Source organism: Centruroides sculpturatus, unplaced genomic scaffold (genome assembly GCF_000671375.1).
Source record: "Centruroides sculpturatus isolate CEXI.00-Female unplaced genomic scaffold, Cexi_2.0 scaffold615, whole genome shotgun sequence".
Taxonomy (NCBI): Eukaryota; Metazoa; Arthropoda; class Arachnida; order Scorpiones; family Buthidae; genus Centruroides; species Centruroides sculpturatus.
Genome location: NW_019384748.1, coordinates 321,672 through 328,351, shown reverse-complemented (window position 1 = coordinate 328,351; position 6,680 = coordinate 321,672). Strand labels below are relative to the sequence as shown.

The following is a 6,680-nucleotide window of genomic DNA, read 5'->3' as shown; positions in this document are numbered from 1 at the left end:
AACTTGTTTTCGTTTATCCTCACTATAAAATATTTTTTTTATTTTATTTTTAAATATATGTACATAGAATTTATTCTATGTACATAGAAATTCTATGTACATAGAATAAATTCTCATTTCCTTCAGACTTACTTATTGAAATGCCAATATACTTTACTTCTGTCTGAGTGCAGATTTTATTAATGTCAATTATGTAGCACCTTTTTAGGTAGGAGAGAATAAGCATGTGACTTGGGATTTGAAAATTATGAAGTCACAAAGCATGTATTAAAATAATGTTTCACATTGGAGGTGTACAAGCAAATCAATTATGAATAAAATCACATGTTCAGTGACACTTTGTTGTAAGTGTTTGTAAAAATCGATAACAAAATACTGCTGACTATTTTAAAGCTTATAAATTAATATATGGATTTAACACATAATGTACCTAGTTACTTGTTTGGATTAGGGTTTCTCATTTCCCGGTCTTTTGCTTGTCCCGGGATTCCGGGATAAAAGTGAACTGTTTCCCGGGATAGAATTAATTATTTTTAAGGTATACAAAATATCTTGAAATCAAATGATATAATTATTTTCCATTTTTTAAAGTAATTTTAAAGTTCTGTAACCTCCAAAATCATATTAATAATGCTGTGTAAGGTCTATAGGCCTATAATAAAAATTACCTTTAAATAACGTAGAAATTTTCACAAATAGAAAAAAATTAATTAAAGTTTGCTGGAAACTGCATACAACAACAACAAAAAAAATGTTTTGAATTGAGTTAAAAATTAAAAAAATGAACTTCTAATTTAGAAGGTAATTTTCGTTTTTTAAATAAAATATAATACAAAATATTGCAAACTTTTATAAGATTTTAAAAAGCAAAGATGGTCAATACTCCGATAACTCACTCTAATTCTTATTTTAGTAATGAAAAGTCTTGCCACCGAGAATGCCCTTTCCGATTCAATTGATGTGATTGGAATAGTGTTTAATGCATTTAAGAGAAGACAGATATTATGTGTTTTTTCACCTGTAGCCTGGAAGATTTCGAGTTTGTTTTCGAGATTGTAGTACTTCTTTTGCTCTCTAGTATTTTTGATTTGTCTACCTCGGCTGCTTTAATAGCGGCATCAAGCTTATAGCTCAATAATTCGGCAATTCGTTTGGCTTTAATAATCAGGTTTATGAAGAAAAACTTCATACTTGCAGACTTTATACTCGTTTGTATCTTTGCCCAATTTGCACAATCTGGCGTTACGCATTTATTGAAGCTACTGGGCATGGTTAAAAATTAAGACAGAATAAGCACAATTATTCCATATATTACAGGTTCTGACAAGTAAAGAATTTTTATAGTCCTGCCACAAATAAGCTATGTACTGATTATCGACCATTTGTGACATGCCATAACGAGCAAAAATTTAAAAAAAAAACTAATAGGTAGGTTTAAAATTAATAAATACAAATGTATTCTGACTGAATGAGATAATTATGCTTTCTATTTGCAAAATGTCTTAACCTTAACACAAAATAAGAAAAAAAGTGAATTTTTAAATTAAGAAATTTGCGGGATTTCCCGGGATAAGAAAAATTTCCCGGTTTAAAAAAAACAACCGGGATCCTGTTTGAGAAACACTAGTTTGGATGCTTTAAAAATTCTGAGCAGAGTTGATTTTAGTATACCAAAACCTCTTAGATAAGGAATTATTACCATCTGTTACATTTTCATACAGTTGATTTAACTGAATTAACAATTAAACAGATATACAATAAACTACATAAATTAATTTTTATCCAAGGTTGGTTGCAATATTTCCTGCTATTTGTTCAAAAATAGTAGTAGTCAAGGTTGCTCTAAAACTTAGCATTTCAAATGAATTTCAAGGTTTTAACATGTTTTCATTTAATATATTGAAGCAATATGTAGGGAAAATTTTTATTTATTTATTTTTGCAACCTTTTCTAATAATTTGAACATGATTACTGTAAACATAGTTATTTCATTCATTGCACAGGCTACTTGTTGGTCTATTTCCAAATATACTGATTGATGACACCTTGATCACTTTGTTTCTTTCCATGACTGTGATACACATGCTGGAAATTAACTACAGTATACTCTCATGCACACTTACATCTTGATAAAAATTTGTCAGGAATACAAATATCAGCATTAAAATTTTTAAATCTGCCTTGCTAACTCTTGCTATTTATAATGGTATATTGAGCATCAGAACTATTTTCAGAATTTCAATACATAAATTAAATGGCCTAACAAGTGCAGTAAGTGCAGTTGATTCTTGAATAATACAGCTTTATTTATATGTATACTGTATTTTTTTTTTGTAACTCATAAATAAGTTGTTAATTTGAAGAAAAAATATTTTGAATCATTTCCTTATCAGTAAATCATTAATATTGCAAAATTAACAACATTTTATGATTATATTTAGCTGGAAACCTTTCTTTCTTGGTTAGTAATACAAGAAATTGACAGTAAACTGCAAGGCATAGTTCAATAATTTTTCTGAATTTTCTGCTTATGTCAAAAGTTTTATTACCTCTGATCACATCTAAATCTTATTAATTAATTATTGTTCTCAAAACATATTTTCTTCACAACATAGAAACTATTAAGTTAAATTTAACATGAAATTAAAAATTAAATAAAAGAAAAATTGATTAGCTTTCATTAAAACAGACTTGCAGATTATCCATGTCTCCACTGCCAGTCAATAGCCAGGATAATCAGTATACTGTACATTGGGTGATCGGTTAACAAACAGTTCGGATGGCAAATCGGATAACGAACACTTTCATGAAAGATTTTTATGATCGGACAACGAACACTTTACTGAACAAACATAAAAAGAATAGACAGAAAATAACGAATACCGACTGATTTTCCCTTGTCTCCAGGTGACAATTTGAAACCTTTCAGAACGTGGAAGATGTCTACATCGACGTTCAACCCGATAAACAAAATACAGTATGTACGACCAGGAGTTGCTGGCCATTTACTCTGCTGTCAAGCATTTTTGACACCTGGTAGAGGGGAGGTCATTTGTTATCTACACAGACCACAAACTCTTACCTATGCCTTCCTCCAGGACTTGGAAAAAGCATCCCCTTGCCAACTCCAACAATTGGGCTACATATCTCAGTTGAAAACTGTGATATGCATGATTAGAGAAAGGAGAAAGGCCAAACTCATTGGTAGCCTTTAAGAAAAATGAGGGGGATTTGGATAGGAGAGGGGGAAACTGATAGAAAGGGAAAGAGAAGAGGGATCTATTAGCATCCATCAGAGATCAATTATTTGCTTGAGATACAGGTACTGTACATAATGTGTGCATGTAGAGTACAGGTACATACTTATTTTATACAATAGATTTAATACGCTCAAAATGATGTGATTTAGTGATACTGTTGAGACCACCCAGGTAGATGGAGAAATGGGATGGAGTGGTGACAGGTGTTGAACCGGTAAAGAGATGCCCAAATGACAATGATGATGTCATTACTGGGTGTTGACAAGCTGTATACTTTGCTATGTTTAGGTGTCCTTGAACCCATGAAAGATATTGGGATTTTCGACCAGGGTACTAGTTACGCAGTGCCAAAGATGTCCATTATCCTTGATAGCTTTCTGCAATTTGCTGCAATGCTGGGTGAATTTTGTGCAAGTGAAGATGATATGGGTGGGGTCTTCTTCTTCATTTGATTCAAAGCTATACAGACTGTCATTTTTTTTTCAGAAATCTCCTTAGATAGGTATTGAAATTGCTGTGAGCACTTGGGTTAGGCTGTGCAAAGAGCTGAAATGTGCCATATGCTCCCTGCATCTGATGTTGGGCAGAAAAGTATGAGTGAGTATACCTGTCTGGCTGCTGTCCCATTCTCTCTGCCAGCAGGAAGTGATGACTGAATTAAGTTCACCGTGGACACAGGATTTCGGAACTGGGAAGTAACAACAAGTGTTTGCAAGGAATGAGGGCTTCTTGGCCAGCAGGTTGGCTTTCTCATTCCCATAGACATTTGAGTGGCCCTTGACCCAATGGAAGTTGAGACTGACAGTATCTTGAAGAGCATTAATTAACTAACAGATGAGCCTGGCATTGCTTGAACAAAAAGTAACGATAGCAAAGATTAAGATTACAGGTATACCTCGCCTTACGTCGGTAATTGGTTCCAGGAAAACGACGTAAGTCGAATTTACTTGTCTCCGAATCTACTTGTCACTAGGCTAAACCATAAATTACCATTCCCGGTTCTGTATTTTATTTATTAATGCATTTTTAATAATATATGGTTAATAAAAATCTATTTTAAGCTTACAAACAAATAAATTTTAGTTTTTAATATAGTACAGAAAAAAGTATTCTAAATTTACGAATGCATGTACTGTAAATACAGAACATACTCGTATATATTTTAATATGATTTTATGTGCTTCAAACGTTTTTCTAGTGATATTACGACTTCCATATTTGTGGCGGACAGAAGTAAAGTCGAATAAAATGACTTAAACATGATTTTTATTTTTCCATATACTTTTTTGACAAACGACGTATAATAGGGAACGACGTAACTCGAAACGACGTAAGTCGAGGTATGCCTGTATTAGATTATAGCCGATCTTACCTGTTTTCATCAAGTGCAAGAATTAGAGAATTTTTAGATATCTGCTTATCACACCAGGATAACAATAAATTAGACTTACTGCAACCACTAACCGGTGCATAGTACCACTAAGTGATAAATAAAATGTTTTCATAACTCTTTCTGGGTTCTTCTTCAGGTTTAACGAATTCAAAAAATAAGCTGGATCTTCCAGAATCATTCATAAATATAAATTCAAGCATAAAATTGAACATTAAGATGAAGAGTTCGAATAAAGCAAACTTATGCGCATGAGATCCCCGCGTCAACTTTATATACAATAGAACACTAAATATCATTGAGAATTTTTACAAGGGTCTAAAAATATGTTCGATTTCCCGTATAAATGCAAAAAAGGCATCTAAAATAGTACAGTAGAAGCCGAGTTCTTTGGGGTAATCCTTAACCTTCTCTCTCTCCCCCATGGTGGGAACTTCAAAAAATCCCTTCTTAATGTGCATTCTCATGGCATACCCTATTAAAATGCAATGAAAAATGCAAAAAACTGCATCTAAAATAATATAATAGAAGCTGAGTTCTTCATAGTAAGCCTTAATCCTGTCCCTCTCCCCTGCGGGGGGATCGAAAAATCCCTTCTTAGTGTATGTTCTCATGACATACCCTAACTGTGTATCAAATTTTAACTTTCAATTCCTAACCGTTGGGCTCTGCACTTACTATTATCATTATCAACCCATTATAAGATTCTAAGCTGTTTGCTATTATTGATAGATTGTAATTCTGATTTTGCAGCTGAGTTACACCATATATCTGGCAGTGACATCATAGCAGACTCTGTCATATAAACACCATCAGAATAACATCCATCAACTATGATGCCATGACAGACACCCAACAGGATGACGAGCTGTTGAAATTATAACAGAATCCAAATTGCAAAATAGTAAAGTACCTCCCAAATATAACAAAATCCATTTTGCGACATCTCTACTAACCACTATAGACCATACATACATCCTTCTTTTCAACGAGAAGTGTTTTCAACCATCCACAACTTGTTACACCCAAGAGCTTGTGCAACATCCAAACTGAACACACACATACATTTGGCCAAATATGAAAAAAGACTGTCGGACATGATCATGAAGATGCATAGAATGTCGAAAGGCAAAAATACACCACTATGCACACGCACCTCTGTCAAAACTCCTAGTCCCAAATTTACAATTTTAGCATATCAATAATCTTCAATTGAATAACCTTCTAATTGAATTTCCAGCAATAGTGAAAAATGGAATCAATACAACAGTTACAACAATTCCTTTGCATACTGAGACTGTCACCAACAACCCAACATGGAAACAAATAACCTTCATCTCTAAACGACTGACAAGCTGCTCATATGTCTTTGTGCTCAATCCAGCAGCACATTCTACACTCCGACCAGCCTATCTTGGCCCGTACTGTGTACGTCACTGTTTTGACAAGTTTTTAACATCGACGTCATGGGTTCTACTAAAAGAATAACAACAGATAGGCTGAAACCAGCATTTCTGCGAAGAAACCACTGCCGGAATACAACATCCTATGAACATGTTGACACTGTCAGACTGTCAACATCCTGTACCTCCATTTGCCAAATCAAGTTGAACAGCCAAAACTACTGATTATCAACTCACCAAGATAACAAACAGCACCAAGGTGCATTATTCAACCACTCGCATGTTTTATAGACACTGTTCGCTCAACCACTGGAGGAGTGTGTAGTGCAGAGGGCGCTACCGCACGACCTTCGTTCTGACCCCACTTTACTCCTGGACTTAAATGAGGAGAGTCACCTTTTCCTCTATGCCAACATTTTTGGGAGCTGACCACCATAACGAGTTCAAACTTGTGCAACATCTCAATGTAAGAAAAATCGTATTAACGCTGAACTCAGTGCTTTTTATCAAGAAGCTATACAATTTTGGCGTGAGTTTTATTTATTTATCTATTTCCATTGATTCATATATAATATGATTATTCCCAAACACGAACCAATCAGCAAAAGGTGGCAATTCGTCGTAGCG

The 6,680-nt window shown here is 33.9% G+C and overlaps 1 protein-coding gene across 2 annotated transcripts in view; it reads right to left on the bottom strand.

Annotated features, from left to right (window-relative positions):
* LOC111628511 (TATA box-binding protein-like protein 1) overlaps nucleotides 1–6,680 on the bottom strand; it is a 37,224-nt gene that overhangs the window by 17,219 nt on the left and 13,325 nt on the right. The gene's annotated exons all lie outside the window — the stretch shown is intronic.